Genomic DNA, 17,004 nt, shown 5'->3' on the forward strand with positions numbered 1-17,004 from the left:
TGGCAAATGAAACAGCAGACAGCCCACAAGTGTACCCCAACTGCTAGCACTTTTATCTTCAACAAACGATAAACAGCCTCACCTGTGGCAAGGCCTCAAAAAATTGAATGAAACTTGTAAACGTTTTTCTCCACGGAAATCTTTAGTAAAAGGCGAAAGATTTATTCGTTTTGAAGAGAAACCCGAGTGTGTTACAAGCTGAGCCTTGCAGGGCATGTGGCGCCACAAACAGAGACCCTGCCATTGCGAGGGCGAGGGTCCGAGAGGTGGTTTTTCGCCCTACTTAACAGGGCAAGAACCACAGGGGAGAGCAAAACAGCCCAAACGTTCAAGGCCCCTGCTTCAAGTAGAGAAAGAAAAAATGGTGGACCGTTTTCAGGGTTCTGTCTGGGCATATGCAAATTTCGGTGGCACTCGCCTCAGCTGATTGGCCAGGGTGAGTCTGCTGGGCAGGGAAAAGGGAAAGCTGGAGGCAGGCTGTAAGTGAAGTGGGCGCGCAGGGAAACGTTTTCCTATAGATTGTGTGTATTGAATGCCACTGATGCCACAGTAAGGCTTTGCAGCGCTAATAGTATTCCCATTAGACACCACCCAGGTACGCAGCAGCAGGCAGGTGAAAATAAGGGAATACCGAGCAGAAGCTGAGGTATCAATGGTAAATGCTGGCTTTTTTTCTCCCTGCAATGCTTTCCTGACACGGTTATCTTCTGGTAGATTTTGCCAGACATTTGTGTGCAGTGTCAAAGCAATTAGACAGAATGTTGAACCCAGTTCTGCTGCAAAAGAGTGCTGCTTACCTTCCCATGGCCTCAGAGGCAGCACACTTTAAAGCAGCTCGGCCTGCTTGTATCACTATCCCTTTCGGTTGGAGTCGCTCTCTGGGCCTTTTGTCTCCATGATAATTGACCCTTTCCTGCAATAACCATCCCATCCAAATGCAGTGGGCCACCACCATGCTCCAGAACAAGTCATGTGCTTTCAGGCACATCCTCTAGCTGAGCCTGAATCTAAAAGGATCTAGCTAGCTAGGCCAGAGTCACAAGCCAGACACCCCCTTTCAAAAGAATCTGAGAGGGAGCCAGCCCGGGACTAGCCATCTTTACATCTCCCAAGGCACCCAGAACTAGCCTCCTGTATACCTCCAAGAGCACCAACAACGGGCACCAATAACAGGCAAGCCCTATGAAAAGCACAGCCTGAGTGTTGGTGGCCACCTGTGAAAAGTAGGGTGACCCCTGGCCTGCTGGCAGCAGAGATGTTGGGAGCAGAGACAATCTAATGCCTGCTGTCGTGATGATTCAAGACAGCCAAGAAAAGCAGCCTCACGCTCCGCAGAAATTCTTTCCCATGAGCCACCTGGCCTATGCAAATGAGTAGAGAGCAGGCCTCAGAACAAAACACCAAGGCCCATATTTATACTTTTTGACGCTAAACTGCGCTAACGCAGTTTAGCGTCAAAAAATTTAGCGCCGTCTAACGCCATTCCGAAGCGCCATGCGGGCGCCGTATTTATGGAATGGCGTTAGCTGGCGCAAGCAGACCGGCGCTGCCTGGTGTGCGTGGAAAAAAACCACGTAGACCAGGCAGCGCCGGCGTAGGGGGAAAATGGCGCTAGGGCGTCTTAAAATGGCGCAAGTCGGGTTGACGCTAAAAAATCGTCTTAACCCGATTAGCGCCATTTTTTCGACGCCCAGACGCCATTTAAATGACTCCTGTCTTAGTAAAGACAGGAATCATGCCCCCTTGCCCAATGGCCATGCCCAGGGGACTTATGTCCCCTGGGCATGGTCATTGGGCATAGTGGCATGTAAGGGGGCACAAATAAGGCCCCCCTATGCCACCCAAAAAAAAATGAAAAATAACAAAAATTATACTTACGTGAACTTACCTGAATGTCCCTGGGGTGGGTCCCTCCATCCTTGGGTGTCCTCCTGGGGTGGGCAGGGGTGGCAGGGGGGGTCCCTGGGGGCAGGGGAGGGCACCTGTGGGCTCATTTTGAGCCCACAGGCCCCTTAACGCCTACCCTGACCCAGGCGTTAAAATGTGGCGCAAATGCGGGGTTTTTTGACCCGCCACCTCCCGGGCGTGATTTTTGTCCGGGAGTATAAATACGACGCATTTGCGTCGCCGTCATTTTTTTAGACGGGAACGCCTTCCTTGCATCTCATTAACGCAAGGAAGGCGTTCACGCTAAAAAATGACGCTCTTTGCCAATACTTTGGCGCTAGACGCGTCTAACGCCAAAGTATAAATATGGCGTTAGTTTTGCGCCGAATTTGCGTCGAAAAAAACAACGCAAATTCGGCGCAAACGGAGTATAAATACGGGCCCAACTTCCTCTGGCAAAGGAAACAGCAGACAGCCCATAGATGTACCCCAACTGCTAGCACTTTTATCTTCAACAAACGATAAACAACCTCACCTGTGGCAAGGCCTCAAAAAATTGAATGAAACTCGTAAACGTTCCTCTCCACGGAAATCTTTAGTAAAAGGCGAAAGATTTATTCGTTTTGAAGAGAAACCCGAGTGTGTTACAAGCTGAGCCTAGCAGGGCATGTGGCGCCACAAACAGAGACCCTGCCATTGCGAGGGCGAGGGTCAGAGAGGTGGTTTTTCGCCCTACTTAACAGGGCAAGAACCACAGGGGAGAGCAAAACAGCCCAAACGTTCAAGGCCCATGCTTCAAGTAGAGAAAGAAAAAATGGTGGACCGTTTTCAGGGTTCTGTCTGGGCATATGCAAATTTCGGTGGCACTCGCCTCAGCTGATTGGCCAGGGTGAGTCTGCTGGGCAGGGAAAAGGGAAAGCTGGAGGCAGGCTGTAAGTGAAGTGGGCGCGCAGGGAAACGTTTTCCTATAGATTGTGTGTATTGAATGCCACTGATGCCACAGTAAGGCTTTGCAGCGCTAATAGTATTCCCATTAGACACCACCCAGGTACGCAGCAGCAGGCAGGTGAAAATAAGGGAATACCGAGCAGAAGCTGAGGTATCAATGGTAAATGCTGGCTTTTTTTCTCCCTGCAATGCTTTCCTGACACGGTTATCTTCTGGTAGATTTTGCCAGACATTTGTGTGCAGTGTCAAAGCAATTAGACAGAATGTTGAACCCAGTTCTGCTGCAAAAGAGTGCTGCTTACCTTCCCATGGCCTCAGAGGCAGCACACTTTAAAGCAGCTCGGCCTGCTTGTATCACTATCCCTTTCGGTTGGAGTCGCTCTCTGGGCCTTTTGTCTCCATGATAATTGACCCTTTCCTGCAATAACCATCCCATCCAAATGCAGTGGGCCACCACCATGCTCCAGAACAAGTCATGTGCTTTCAGGCACATCCTCTAGCTGAGCCTGAATCTAAAAGGATCTAGCTAGCTAGGCCAGAGTCACAAGCCAGACACCCCCTTTCAAAAGAATCTGAGAGGGAGCCAGCCCGGGACTAGCCATCTTTACACCTCCCAAGGCACCCAGAACTAGCCTCCTGTATACCTCCAAGGGCACCAATAACGGGCAAGCCCTATGAAAAGCACAGCCTGAGTGTTGGTGGCCACCTGTGAAAAGTAGGGTGACCCCTGGCCTGCTGGCAGCAGAGATGTTGGGAGCAGAGACAATCTAATGCCTGCTGTCGTGATGATTCAAGACAGCCAAGAAAAGCAGCCTCACGCTCCGCAGAAATTCTTTCCCATGAGCCACCTGGCCTATGCAAATGAGTAGACAGCAGGCCTCAGAACAAAACACCAAGGCCAGTATTTATACTCCGTTTGCGCCGAATTAGCGTCGTTTTTTTAGACGCAAATTCGGCGCAAAACTAACGCCATATTTATACTTTGGCGTTAGGCGCGTCTAGCGCCAAAGTATGGGCAAATAGCGTCATTTTTTTCCGTGAACGCCTTCCTTGCGTTAATGAGATGCAAGGAAGGCGTTCCCGTCGAAAAAAATGACGGCGACGCAAATGCGTCGTATTTATACTCCCAGGCAAAAATCACGCCCGGGAGTTGGCGGGTCAAAAAACCCCGCATTTGCGCCACTATTTAACGCCTGGGTCAGGGTAGGCGTTAAGGGGCCTGTGGGCTCAAAATGAGCCCACAGGTGCCCTCCCCTGCCCCCAGGGACCCCCCCTGCCACCCCTGCCCACCCCAGGAGGACACCCAAGGATGGAGGGACCCACCCCAGGGACATTCAGGTAAGTTCAGGTAAGTATAATTTTTTATATTTTTTAATTTTTTTTGGGTGGCATAGGGGGGCCTTATTTGTGCCCCCCTACATGCCACTATGCCCAATGACCATGCCCAGGGGACATAAGTCCCCTGGGCATGGCCATTGGGCAAGGGGGCATGACTCCTGTCTTTACTAAGACAGGAGTCATTTAAATGGCGTCTGGGCGTCGAAAATAATGGCGCAAATCGGGTTGAGGCGATTTTTTTGCCTCAACCTGACTTGCCCCATTTTAAGACGCCCTAACGCCATTTTCCCCCTACGCCGGCGCTGCCTGGTCTACGTGGTTTTTTTCCACGCACACCAGGCAGCGCCGGTCTGCTAGCGCCGGCTAACGCCATTCCATAAATACGGCGCCCGCATGGCGCTTCAGAATGGCGTTAGACCGCGCTAAATTTTTTGACGCTAAACTGCGTTAGCGCAGTTTAGCGTCAAAAAGTATAAATATGGGCCCAACTTCCTCTGGCAAAGGAAACAGCAGACAGCCCACAGGTGTACTCCAACTGCTAGCACTTTTATCTTCAACAAACAATAAACAGCCTCACCTGTGGCAAGGCCTCAAAAAATTGAATGAAACTCGTAAACATTTCTCTCCACGGAAATCTTTAGTAAAAGGCGAAAGATTTATTCGTTTTGAAGAGAAACCCGAGTGTGTTACAAGCTGAGCCTAGCAGTGCATGTGGCGCCACAAACAGAGACCCTGCCATTGCGTGGGCGAGGGTCCGAGAGGTGGTTTTTCGCCCTACTTAACAGGGCAAGAACCACAGGGGAGAGCAAAACAGCCCAAACGTTCAAGGCCCCTGCTTCAAGTAGAGAAAGAAAAAATGGTGGACCGTTTTCAGGGTTCTGTCTGGGCATATGCAAATTTCGGTGGCACTCGCCTCAGCTGATTGGCCAGGGTGAGTCTGCTGGGCAGGGAAAAGGGAAAGCTGGAGGCAGGCTGTAAGTGAAGTGAGCGGGCAGGGAAACGTTTTCCTATAGATTGTGTGTATTGAGGCCCGTATTTATACTCCGTTTGCGCCGAATTAGCGTCGTTTTTTTCGACGCAAATTCGGCGCAAAACTAACGCCATATTTATACTTTGGCGTTAGACGCGTCTAGCGCCAAAGTATGGGCAAATAGCGTCATTTTTTTTGCGTGAACGCCTTCCTTGCGTTAATGAGATGCAAGGAAGGCGTTCCCGTCTAAAAAAATGACGGCGATGCAAATGCGTCGTATTTATACTCCCGGGCAAAAATCACGCCCGGGAGTTGGCGGGTCAAAAAACCCCGCATTTGCGCCACTATTTAACGCCTGGGTCAGGGTAGGCGTTAAGGGGCCTGTGGGCTCAAAATGAGCCCACAGGTGCCCTCCCCTGCCCCCAGGGACCCCCCCTGCCACCCCTGCCCACCCCAGGAGGACACCCAAGGATGGAGGGACCCACCCCAGGGACATTCAGGTAAGTTCAGGTAAGTATAATTTTTTATATTTTTTAATTTTTTGGGGTGGCATAGGGGGGCCTTATTTGTGCCCCCCTACATGCCACTATGCCCAATGACCATGCCCAGGGGACAGAAGTCCCCTGGGCATGGCCATTGGGCAAGGGGGCATGACTCCTGTCTTTACTAAGACAGGAGTCATTTAAATGGCGTCTGGGCGTCGAAAAAAATGGCGCAAATCGGGTTGAGGCGATTTTTTTGCCTCAACCTGACTTGCCCCATTTTAAGACGCCCTAACGCCATTTTCCCCCTACGCTGGCGCTGCCTGGTCTACGTGGTTTTTTTCCACGCACACCAGGCAGCGCCGGTCTGCTAGCGCAGGCTAACGCCATTCCATAAATACGGCGCCCGCATGGCGCTTCAGAATGGCGTTAGACGGCGCTAAATTTTTTGACGCTAAACTGCGTTAGCGCAGTTTAGCGTCAAAAAGTATAAATATGGGCCTGAATGCCACTGATGCCACAGTAAGGCTTTGCAGCGCTAATAGTATTCCCATTAGACACCACCCAGGTACGCAGCAGCAGGCAGGTGAAAATAAGGGAATACCGAGCAGAAGCTGAGGTATCAATGGTAAATGCTGGCTTTTTTTCTCCCTGCAATGCTTTCCTGACACGGTTATCTTCTGGTAGATTTTGCCAGACATTTGTGTGCAGTGTCAAAGCAATTAGACAGAATGTTGAACCCAGTTCTGCTGCAAAAGAGTGCTGCTTACCTTCCCATGGCCTCAGAGGCAGCACACTTTAAAGCAGCTCGGCCTGCTTGTATCACTATCCCTTTCGGTTGGAGTCGCTCTCTGGGCCTTTTGTCTCCATGATAATTGACCCTTTCCTGCAATAACCATCCCATCCAAATGCAGTGGGCCACTACCATGCTCCAGAACAAGTCATGTGCTTTCAGGCACATCCTCTAGCTGAGCCTGAATCTAAAAGGATCTAGCTAGCTAGGCCAGAGTCACAAGCCAGACACCCCCTTTCAAAAGAATCTGAGAGGGAGCCAGCCCGGGACTAGCCATCTTTACACCTCCCAAGGCACCCAGAACTAGCCTCCTGTATACCTCCAAGGGTACCAATAACGGGCAAGCCCTATGAAAAGCACAGCCTGAGTGTTGGTGGCCACCTGTGAAAAGTAGGGTGACCCCTGGCCTGCTGGCAGCAGAGATGTTGGGAGCAGAGACAATCTAATGCCTGCTGTCGTGATGATTCAAGACAGCCAAGAAAAGCAGCCTCACGCTCCGCAGAAATTCTTTCCCATGAGCCACCTGGCCTATGCAAATGAGTAGACAGCAGGCCTCAGAACAAAACACCAACTTCCTCTGGCAAATGAAACAGCAGACAGCCCACAAGTGTACCCCAACTGCTAGCACTTTTATCTTCAACAAACGATAAACAGCCTCACCTGTGGCAAGGCCTCAAAAAATTTAATGAAACTTGTAAACGTTCCTCTCCACGGAAATCTTTAGTAAAAGGCGAAAGATTTATTCGTTTTGAAGAGAAACCCGAGAGTGTTACAAGCTGAGCCTAGCAGGGCATGTGGCGCCACAAACAGAGACCCTGCCATTGCGAGGGCGAGGGTCCGAGAGGTGGTTTTTCGCCCTACTTAACAGGGCAAGAACCACAGCGGAGAGCAAAACAGCCCAAACGTTCAAGGCCCCTGCTTCAAGTAGAGAAAGAAAAAATGGTGGACCGTTTTCAGGGTTCTGTCTGGGCATATGCAAATTTCGGTGGCACTCGCCTCAGCTGATTGGCCAGGGTGAGTCTGCTGGGCAGGGAAAAGGGAAAGCTGGAGGCAGGCTGTAAGTGAAGTGGGCGCGCAGGGAAACGTTTTCCTATAGATTGTGTGTATTGAATGCCACTGATGCCACAGTAAGGCTTTGCAGCGCTAATAGTATTCCCATTAGACACCACCCAGGTACGCAGCAGCAGGCAGGTGAAAATAAGGGAATACCGAGCAGAAGCTGAGGTATCAATGGTAAATGCTGGCTTTTTTTCTCCCTGCAATGCTTTCCTGACACGGTTATCTTCTGGTAGATTTTGCCAGACATTTGTTTGCAATGTCAAAGCAATTAGACAGAGGCCCATATTTATACTTTTCGACGCTAAACTGCGCTAACGCAGTTTAGCGTCAAAAAGTTTTGCGCCGTCTAACGCCATTCTGAAGCGCCAAGCGGGCGCCGTATTTATGGAATGGCGTTAGACGGCGCAATCAGACCGGCGCTGCCTGGTTTGCGTGGGAAAAAACCACGTAGACCAGACAGCGCCGGCGTAGGGGGAAAATGGCGCATGGGCGTCTTAAAATGGGGCAAGTCAGGTTACGTCGAAAAAATCGTCTTAACCCGACTTGCGCCATTTTTTAACGACGCCCATCCCCCATCAACATGACTCCTATCATTGTAAAGATAGGAGTCATGCCCCCTTGCCCAATGGCCATGCCCAGAGGACTTCTGTCCCTTGGGCATGGTCATTGGGCATAGTGGCATGAAGGGGGGCACAAATAAGGCCCCCCTATGCCACCAAAAAAAAATATAAAAAATAAAAAATTATACTTACCTGAACTTACCTGAATGTCCCTGGGGTGGGTCCCTCCATCCTTGGGGGTCCTCCTGGGGTGGGCAAGGGTGGCAGGGGGGGTCCCTGGGGGCATGGGAGGGCACCTGTGGGCTCATTTTGAGCCCACAGGCCCCTTAACGCCTGCCCTGAGCAGGCGTTAAAAAGTGGCGCAAATGCGCCGTTTTTAGCCACGCCAACTCCCGGGCGTCTCTTTTGCCCGGGAGTATAAATACCACGTAAAGTCCTGGGAGTCATTTTTTAGACGGGAACGCCTCCCTTGCATATCATTAACGCAAGGAAGGGGTTCACGCTAAAAAATGACGCACATTCCGGGAACTTTGGCGCTATTCGCCTCTAACGCCATAGTATAAATATGGCGTTAGTTGCGTTAGTTTTGCGTCGAAATTGCGTCAAAAAAAACGACGCAATTTCGGCGCAAACGGAGTATAAATATGGCCCAGAATGTTGAACCCAGTTCTGCTGCAAAAGAGTGCTGCTTACCTTCCCATGGCCTCAGAGGCAGCACACTTTAAAGCAGCTCGGCCTGCTTGTATCACTATCCCTTTCGGTTGGAGTCGCTCTCTGGGCCTTTTGTCTCCATGATAATTGACCCTTTCCTGCAATAACCATCCCATCCAAATGCAGTGGGCCACCACCATGCTCCAGAACAAGTCATGTGCTTTCAGGCACATCCTCTAGCTGAGCCTGAATCTAAAAGGATCTAGCTAGCTAGGCCAGAGTCACAAGCCAGACACCCCCTTTCAAAAGAATCTGAGAGGGAGCCAGCCCGGGACTAGCCATCTTTACACCTCCCAAGGCACCCAGAACTAGCCTCCTGTATACCTCCAAGGGCACCAACAACGGGCACGCCCTATGAAAAGCACAGCCTGAGTGTTGGTGGCCACCTGTGAAAAGTAGGGTGACCCCTGGCCTGCTGGCAGCAGAGATATTGGGAGCAGAGACAATCTAATACCTGCTGTCGTGATGATTCAAGACAGCCAAGAAAAGCAGCCTCACGCTCCGCAGAAATTCTTTCCCATGAGCCACCTGGCCTATGCAAATGAGTAGACAGCAGGCCTCAGAACAAAACACCAACTTCCTCTGGCAAATGAAACAGCAGACAGCCCACAAGTGTACCCCAACTGCTAGCACTTTTATCTTCAACAAACGATAAACAGCCTCACCTGTGGCAAGGCCTCAAAAAATTGAATGAAACTTGTAAACGTTTTTCTCCACGGAAATCTTTAGTAAAAGGCGAAAGATTTATTCGTTTTGAAGAGAAACCCGAGTGTGTTACAAGCTGAGCCTTGCAGGGCATGTGGCGCCACAAACAGAGACCCTGCCATTGCGAGGGCGAGGGTCCGAGAGGTGGTTTTTCGCCCTACTTAACAGGGCAAGAACCACAGGGGAGAGCAAAACAGCCCAAACGTTCAAGGCCCCTGCTTCAAGTAGAGAAAGAAAAAATGGTGGACCGTTTTCAGGGTTCTGTCTGGGCATATGCAAATTTCGGTGGCACTCGCCTCAGCTGATTGGCCAGGGTGAGTCTGCTGGGCAGGGAAAAGGGAAAGCTGGAGGCAGGCTGTAAGTGAAGTGGGCGCGCAGGGAAACGTTTTCCTATAGATTGTGTGTATTGAATGCCACTGATGCCACAGTAAGGCTTTGCAGCGCTAATAGTATTCCCATTAGACACCACCCAGGTACGCAGCAGCAGGCAGGTGAAAATAAGGGAATACCGAGCAGAAGCTGAGGTATCAATGGTAAATGCTGGCTTTTTTTCTCCCTGCAATGCTTTCCTGACACGGTTATCTTCTGGTAGATTTTGCCAGACATTTGTGTGCAGTGTCAAAGCAATTAGACAGAATGTTGAACCCAGTTCTGCTGCAAAAGAGTGCTGCTTACCTTCCCATGGCCTCAGAGGCAGCACACTTTAAAGCAGCTCGGCCTGCTTGTATCACTATCCCTTTCGGTTGGAGTCGCTCTCTGGGCCTTTTGTCTCCATGATAATTGACCCTTTCCTGCAATAACCATCCCATCCAAATGCAGTGGGCCACCACCATGCTCCAGAACAAGTCATGTGCTTTCAGGCACATCCTCTAGCTGAGCCTGAATCTAAAAGGATCTAGCTAGCTAGGCCAGAGTCACAAGCCAGACACCCCCTTTCAAAAGAATCTGAGAGGGAGCCAGCCCGGGACTAGCCATCTTTACACCTCCCAAGGCACCCAGAACTAGCCTCCTGTATACCTCCAAGGGCACCAACAACGGGCAAACCTTATGAAAAGCACAGCCTGAGTGTTGGTGGCCACCTGTGAAAAGTAGGGTGACCCCTGGCCTGCTGGCAGCAGAGATGTTGGGAGCAGAGACAATCTAATGCCTGCTGTCGTGATGATTCAAGACAGCCAAGAAAAGCAGCCTCACGCTCCGCAGAAATTCTTTCCCATGAGCCACCTGGCCTATGCAAATGAGTAGACAGCAGGCCTCAGAACAAAACACCAACTTCCTCTGGCAAATGAAACAGCAGACAGCCCACAAGTGTACCCCAACTGCTAGCACTTTTATCTTCAACAAACGATAAACAGCCTCACCTGTGGCAAGGCCTCAAAAAATTGAATGAAACTTGTAAACGTTTTTCTCCACGGAAATCTTTAGTAAAAGGCGAAAGATTTATTCGTTTTGAAGAGAAACCCGAGTGTGTTACAAGCTGAGCCTTGCAGGGCATGTGGCGCCACAAACAGAGACCCTGCCATTGCGAGGGCGAGGGTCCGAGAGGTGGTTTTTCGCCCTACTTAACAGGGCAAGAACCACAGGGGAGAGCAAAACAGCCCAAACGTTCAAGGCCCCTGCTTCAAGTAGAGAAAGAAAAAATGGTGGACCGTTTTCAGGGTTCTGTCTGGGCATATGCAAATTTCGGTGGCACTCGCCTCAGCTGATTGGCCAGGGTGAGTCTGCTGGGCAGGGAAAAGGGAAAGCTGGAGGCAGGCTGTAAGTGAAGTGGGCGCGCAGGGAAACGTTTTCCTATAGATTGTGTGTATTGAATGCCACTGATGCCACAGTAAGGCTTTGCAGCGCTAATAGTATTCCCATTAGACACCACCCAGGTACGCAGCAGCAGGCAGGTGAAAATAAGGGAATACCGAGCAGAAGCTGAGGTATCAATGGTAAATGCTGGCTTTTTTTCTCCCTGCAATGCTTTCCTGACACGGTTATCTTCTGGTAGATTTTGCCAGACATTTGTGTGCAGTGTCAAAGCAATTAGACAGAATGTTGAACCCAGTTCTGCTGCAAAAGAGTGCTGCTTACCTTCCCATGGCCTCAGAGGCAGCACACTTTAAAGCAGCTCGGCCTGCTTGTATCACTATCCCTTTCGGTTGGAGTCGCTCTCTGGGCCTTTTGTCTCCATGATAATTGACCCTTTCCTGCAATAACCATCCCATCCAAATGCAGTGGGCCACCACCATGCTCCAGAACAAGTCATGTGCTTTCAGGCACATCCTCTAGCTGAGCTTGAATCTAAAAGGATCTAGCTAGCTAGGCCAGAGTCACAAGCCAGACACCCCCTTTCAAAAGAATCTGAGAGGGAGCCAGCCCGGGACTAGCCATCTTTACACCTCCCAAGGCACCCAGAACTAGCCTCCTGTATATCTCCAAGGGCACCAATAACGGGCAAGCCCTATGAAAAGCACAGCCTGAGTGTTGGTGGCCACCTGTGAAAAGTAGGGTGACCCCTGGCCTGCTGGCAGCAGAGATGTTGGGAGCAGAGACAATCTAATGCCTGCTGTCGTGATGATTCAAGACAGCCAAGAAAAGCAGCCTCACGCTCCGCAGAAATTCTTTCCCATGAGCCACCTGGCCTATGCAAATGAGTAGACAGCAGGCCTCAGAACAAAACACCAAGGCCAGTATTTATACTCCGTTTGCGCCGAATTAGCGTCGTTTTTTTAGACGCAAATTCGGCGCAAAACTAACGCCATATTTATACTTTGGCGTTAGACGCGTCAAGCGCCAAAGTATGGGCAAATAGCGTCATTTTTTTTCCGTGAACGCCTTCCTTGCGTTAATGAGATGCAAGGAAGGCGTTCCCGTCGAAAAAAATGACGGCGACGCAAATGCGTCGTATTTATACTCCCAGGCAAAAATCACGCCCGGGAGTTGGCGGGTCAAAAAACCCCGCATTTGCGCCACTATTTAACGCCTGGGTCAGGGTAGGCGTTAAGGGGCCTGTGGGCTCAAAATGAGCCCACAGGTGCCTCCCCTGCCCCCAGGGACCCCCCCTGCCACCCCTGCCCACCCCAGGAGGACACCCAAGGATGGAGGGACCCACCCCAGGGACATTCAGGTAAGTTCAGGTAAGTATAATTTTTTATATTTTTTAATTTTTTTTGGGTGGCATAGGGGGGCCTTATTTGTGCCCCCCTACATGCCACTATGCCCAATGACCATGCCCAGGGGACATAAGTCCCCTGGGCATGGCCATTGGGCAAGGGGGCATGACCTCCTGTCTTTACTAAGACAGGAGTCATTTAAATGGCGTCTGGGCGTCGAAAATAATGGCGCAAATCGGGTTGAGGCGATTTTTTTGCCTCAACCTGACTTGCCCCATTTTAAGACGCCCTAACGCCATTTTCCCCCTACGCCGGCGCTGCCTGGTCTACGTGGTTTTTTTCCACGCACACCAGGCAGCGCCGGTCTGCTAGCGCCGGCTAACGCCATTCCATAAATACGGCGCCCGCATGGCGCTTCAGAATGGCGTTAGACGGCGCTAAATTTTTGGACGCTAAACTGCGTTAGCGCAGTTTAGCGTCAAAAAGTATAAATATGGGCCCAACTTCCTCTGGCAAAGGAAACAGCAGACAGCCCACAGGTGTACTCCAACTGCCAGCACTTTTATCTTCAACAAACAATAAACAGCCTCACCTGTGGCAAGGCCTCAAAAAATTGAATGAAACTCGTAAACATTTCTCTCCACGGAAATCTTTAGTAAAAGGCGAAAGATTTATTCGTTTTGAAGAGAAACCCGAGTGTGTTACAAGCTGAGCCTAGCAGTGCATGTGGCGCCCACAAACAGAGACCCTGCCATTGCGTGGGCGAGGGTCCGAGAGGTGGTTTTTCGCCCTACTTAACAGGGCAAGAACCACAGGGGAGAGCAAAACAGCCCAAACGTTCAAGGCCCCTGCTTCAAGTAGAGAAAGAAAAAATGGTGGACCGTTTTCAGGGTTCTGTCTGGGCATATGCAAATTTCGGTGGCACTCGCCTCAGCTGATTGGCCAGGGTGAGTCTGCTGGGCAGGGAAAAGGGAAAGCTGGAGGCAGGCTGTAAGTGAAGTGAGCGGGCAGGGAAACGTTTTCCTATAGATTGTGTGTATTGAGGCCCGTATTTATACTCCGTTTGCGCCGAATTAGCGTCGTTTTTTTCGACGCAAATTGGGCGCAAAACTAACGCCATATTTATACTTTGGCGTTAGACGCGTCTAGCGCCAAAGTATGGGCAAATAGCGTCATTTTTTTGCGTGAACGCCTTCCTTGCGTTAATGAGATGCAAGGAAGGCGTTCCCGTCTAAAAAAATGACGGCGATGCAAATGCGTCGTATTTATACTCCCGGGCAAAAATCACGCCCGGGAGTTGGCGGGTCAAAAAACCCCGCATTTGCGCCACTATTTAACGCCTGGGTCAGGGTAGGCGTTAAGGGGCCTGTGGGCTCAAAATGAGCCCACAGGTGCCCTCCCCTGCCCCCAGGGACCCCCCCTGCCACCCCTGCCCACCCCAGGAGGACACCCAAGGATGGAGGGACCCACCCCAGGGACATTCAGGTAAGTTCAGGTAAGTATAATTTTTTATATTTTTTAATTTTTTGGGGTGGCATAGGGGGGCCTTATTTGTGCCCCCCCTACATGCCACTATGCCCAATGACCATGCCCAGGGGACAGAAGTCCCCTGGGCATGGCCATTGGGCAAGGGGGCATGACTCCTGTCTTTACTAAGACAGGAGTCATTTAAATGGCGTCTGGGCGTCGAAAAAAATGGCGCAAATCGGGTTGAGGCGATTTTTTTGCCTCAACCTGACTTGCCCCATTTTAAGATGCCCTAACGCCATTTTCCCCCTACGCTGGCGCTGCCTGGTCTACGTGGTTTTTTTCCACTCACACCAGGCAGCGCCGGTCTGCTAGCGCAGGCTAACGCCATTCCATAAATACGGCGCCCCGCATGGCGCTTCAGAATGGCGTTAGACGGCGCTACATTTTTTGACGCTAAACTGCGTTAGCGCAGTTTAGCGTCAAAAAGTATAAATATGGGCCTGAATGCCACTGATGCCACAGTAAGGCTTTGCAGCGCTAATAGTATTCCCATTAGACACCACCCAGGTACGCAGCAGCAGGCAGGTGAAAATAAGGGAATACCGAGCAGAAGCTGAGGTATCAATGGTAAATGCTGGCTTTTTTTCTCCCTGCAATGCTTTCCTGACACGGTTATCTTCTGGTAGATTTTGCCAGACATTTGTGTGCAGTGTCAAAGCAATTAGACAGAATGTTGAACCCAGTTCTGCTGCAAAAGAGTGCTGCTTACCTTCCCATGGCCTCAGAGGCAGCACACTTTAAAGCAGCTCGGCCTGCTTGTATCACTATCCCTTTCGGTTGGAGTCGCTCTCTGGGCCTTTTGTCTCCATGATAATTGACCCTTTCCTGCAATAACCATCCCATCCAAATGCAGTGGGCCACTACCATGCTCCAGAACAAGTCATGTGCTTTCAGGCACATCCTCTAGCTGAGCCTGAATCTAAAAGGATCTAGCTAGCTAGGCCAGAGTCACAAGCCAGACACCCCCTTTCAAAAGAATCTGAGAGGGAGCCAGCCCGGGACTAGCCATCTTTACACCTCCCAAGGCACCCAGAACTAGCCTCCTGTATACCTCCAAGGGTACCAACAACGGGCACCAATAACGGGCAAGCCCTATGAAAAGCACAGCCTGAGTGTTGGTGGCCACCTGTGAAAAGTAGGGTGACCCCTGGCCTGCTGGCAGCAGAGATGTTGGGAGCAGAGACAATCTAATGCCTGCTGTCGTGATGATTCAAGACAGCCAAGAAAAGCAGCCTCACGCTCCGCAGAAATTCTTTCCCATGAGCCACCTGGCCTATGCAAATGAGTAGACAGCAGGCCTCAGAACAAAACACCAACTTCCTCTGGCAAAGAAAACAGCAGACAGCCCACAGGTGTACCCCAACTGCTAGCACTTTTGTCTTCAACAAACGATAAACAGCCTCACCTGTGGCAAGACCTCAAAAAATTGAATGAAACTCGTAAACGTTCCCCTCCACGGAAATCTTTAGTAAAAAGCTAAAGATTTATTCGTTTTGAAGAGAAACCCGAGTGTGTTACAAGCTGAGCCTAGCAGGGCATGTGGCGCCACAAACAGAGACCCTGCCATTGCGAGGGCGAGGGTCCGAGAGGTGGTTTTTCGCCCTACTTAACAGGGCAAGAACCACAGGGGAGAGCAAAACAGCCCAAACGTTCAAGGCCCCCTGCTTCAAGTAGAGAAAGAAAAAATGGTGGACCGTTTTCAGGGTTCTGTCTGGGCATATGCAAATTTCGGTGGCGCTCGCCTCAGCTGATTGGCCAGGGTGAGTCTGCTGGGCAGGGAAAAGGGAAAGCTGGAGGCAGGCTGTAAGTGAAGTGGGCGCGCAGGGAAACGTTTTCCTATAGATTGTGTGTATTGAATGCCACTGATGCCACAGTAAGGCTTTGCAGCGCTAATAGTATTCCCATTAGACACCACCCAGGTACGCAGCAGCAGGCAGGTGAAAATAAGGGAATACCGAGCAGAAGCTGAGGTATCAATGGTAAATGCTGGCTTTTTTTCTCCCTGCAATGCTTTCCTGACACGGTTATCTTCTGGTAGATTTTGCCAGACATTTGTGTGCAGTGTCAAAGCAATTAGACAGAATGTTGAACCCAGTTCTGCTGCAAAAGAGTGCTGCTTACCTTCCCATGGCCTCAGAGGCAGCACACTTTAAAGCAGCTCGGCCTGCTTGTATCACTATCCCTTTCGGTTGGAGTCGCTCTCTGGGCCTTTTGTCTCCATGATAATTGACCCTTTCCTGCAATAACCATCCCATCCAAATGCAGTGGGCCACCACCATGCTCCAGAACAAGTCATGTGCTTTCAGGCACATCCTCTAGCTGAGCCTGAATCTAAAAGGATCTAGCTAGTAAGGCCAGAGTCACAAGCCAGACACTCCCTTTCAAAAGAATCTGAGAGAGAGCCAGCCCGGGACTAGCCATCTTTACACCTCCCAAGGCACCCAGAACTAGCCTCCTGTATACCTCCAAAGGCACCAACAATGGGCAAGCCCTATGAAAAGCACAGCCTGAGTGTTGGTGGCCACCTGTGAAAAGTAGGGTGACCCCTGGCCTGCTGGCAGCAGAGATGTTGGGAGCAGAGACAATCTAATGCCTGCTGTCGTGATGATTCAAGACAGCCAAGAAAAGCAGCCTCACGCTCCGCAGAAATTCTTTCCCATGAGCCACCTGGCCTATGCAAATGAGTAGACAGCAGGCCTCAGAACAAAACACCAACTTCCTCTGGCAAATGAAACAGCAGACAGCCCACAAGTGTACCCCAACTGCTAGCACTTTTATCTTCAACAAACGATAAACAGCCTCACCTGTGGCAAGGCCTCAAAAAATTTAATGAAACTTGTAAACGTTCCTCTCCACGGAAATCTTTAGTAAAAGGCGAAAGATTTATTCGTTTTGAAGAGAAACCCGAGAGTGTTACAAGCTGAGC

At 50.6% G+C, this 17,004-nt stretch overlaps 9 non-coding genes across 9 annotated transcripts; all 9 read right to left on the bottom strand.

Moving 5' to 3' along the window:
- Positions 1-74: 74 nt before the first annotated feature.
- LOC138268844 (U5 spliceosomal RNA) lies at positions 75-190 on the bottom strand. The gene has a single exon (XR_011200142.1). It is a non-coding gene; the product is annotated as a U5 spliceosomal RNA (small nuclear RNA).
- Positions 191-2,414: 2,224 nt separating this feature from the next.
- On the bottom strand, positions 2,415-2,530 carry LOC138268771 (U5 spliceosomal RNA). The gene has a single exon (XR_011200072.1). It is a non-coding gene; the product is annotated as a U5 spliceosomal RNA (small nuclear RNA).
- Positions 2,531-4,742: 2,212 nt separating this feature from the next.
- On the bottom strand, positions 4,743-4,858 carry LOC138268773 (U5 spliceosomal RNA). Its single transcript, XR_011200074.1, has one exon. It is a non-coding gene; the product is annotated as a U5 spliceosomal RNA (small nuclear RNA).
- Positions 4,859-7,070: 2,212 nt separating this feature from the next.
- LOC138268822 (U5 spliceosomal RNA) lies at positions 7,071-7,186 on the bottom strand. The gene has a single exon (XR_011200121.1). It is a non-coding gene; the product is annotated as a U5 spliceosomal RNA (small nuclear RNA).
- A 2,219-nt stretch (positions 7,187-9,405) lies between these two features.
- LOC138268845 (U5 spliceosomal RNA) lies at positions 9,406-9,521 on the bottom strand. Its single transcript, XR_011200143.1, has one exon. It is a non-coding gene; the product is annotated as a U5 spliceosomal RNA (small nuclear RNA).
- Positions 9,522-10,803: 1,282 nt separating this feature from the next.
- Positions 10,804-10,919, bottom strand: LOC138268846 (U5 spliceosomal RNA). The gene has a single exon (XR_011200144.1). It is a non-coding gene; the product is annotated as a U5 spliceosomal RNA (small nuclear RNA).
- Positions 10,920-13,132: 2,213 nt separating this feature from the next.
- LOC138268774 (U5 spliceosomal RNA) lies at positions 13,133-13,248 on the bottom strand. The gene has a single exon (XR_011200075.1). It is a non-coding gene; the product is annotated as a U5 spliceosomal RNA (small nuclear RNA).
- Positions 13,249-15,475: 2,227 nt separating this feature from the next.
- On the bottom strand, positions 15,476-15,591 carry LOC138268847 (U5 spliceosomal RNA). Its single transcript, XR_011200145.1, has one exon. It is a non-coding gene; the product is annotated as a U5 spliceosomal RNA (small nuclear RNA).
- A 1,283-nt stretch (positions 15,592-16,874) lies between these two features.
- LOC138268823 (U5 spliceosomal RNA) lies at positions 16,875-16,990 on the bottom strand. The gene has a single exon (XR_011200122.1). It is a non-coding gene; the product is annotated as a U5 spliceosomal RNA (small nuclear RNA).
- Positions 16,991-17,004: the final 14 nt, after the last annotated feature.

The sequence above is a fragment of the Pleurodeles waltl genome, chromosome 12 (genome assembly GCF_031143425.1).
Source record: "Pleurodeles waltl isolate 20211129_DDA chromosome 12, aPleWal1.hap1.20221129, whole genome shotgun sequence".
NCBI classification, from domain to species: domain Eukaryota; kingdom Metazoa; phylum Chordata; class Amphibia; order Caudata; family Salamandridae; genus Pleurodeles; species Pleurodeles waltl.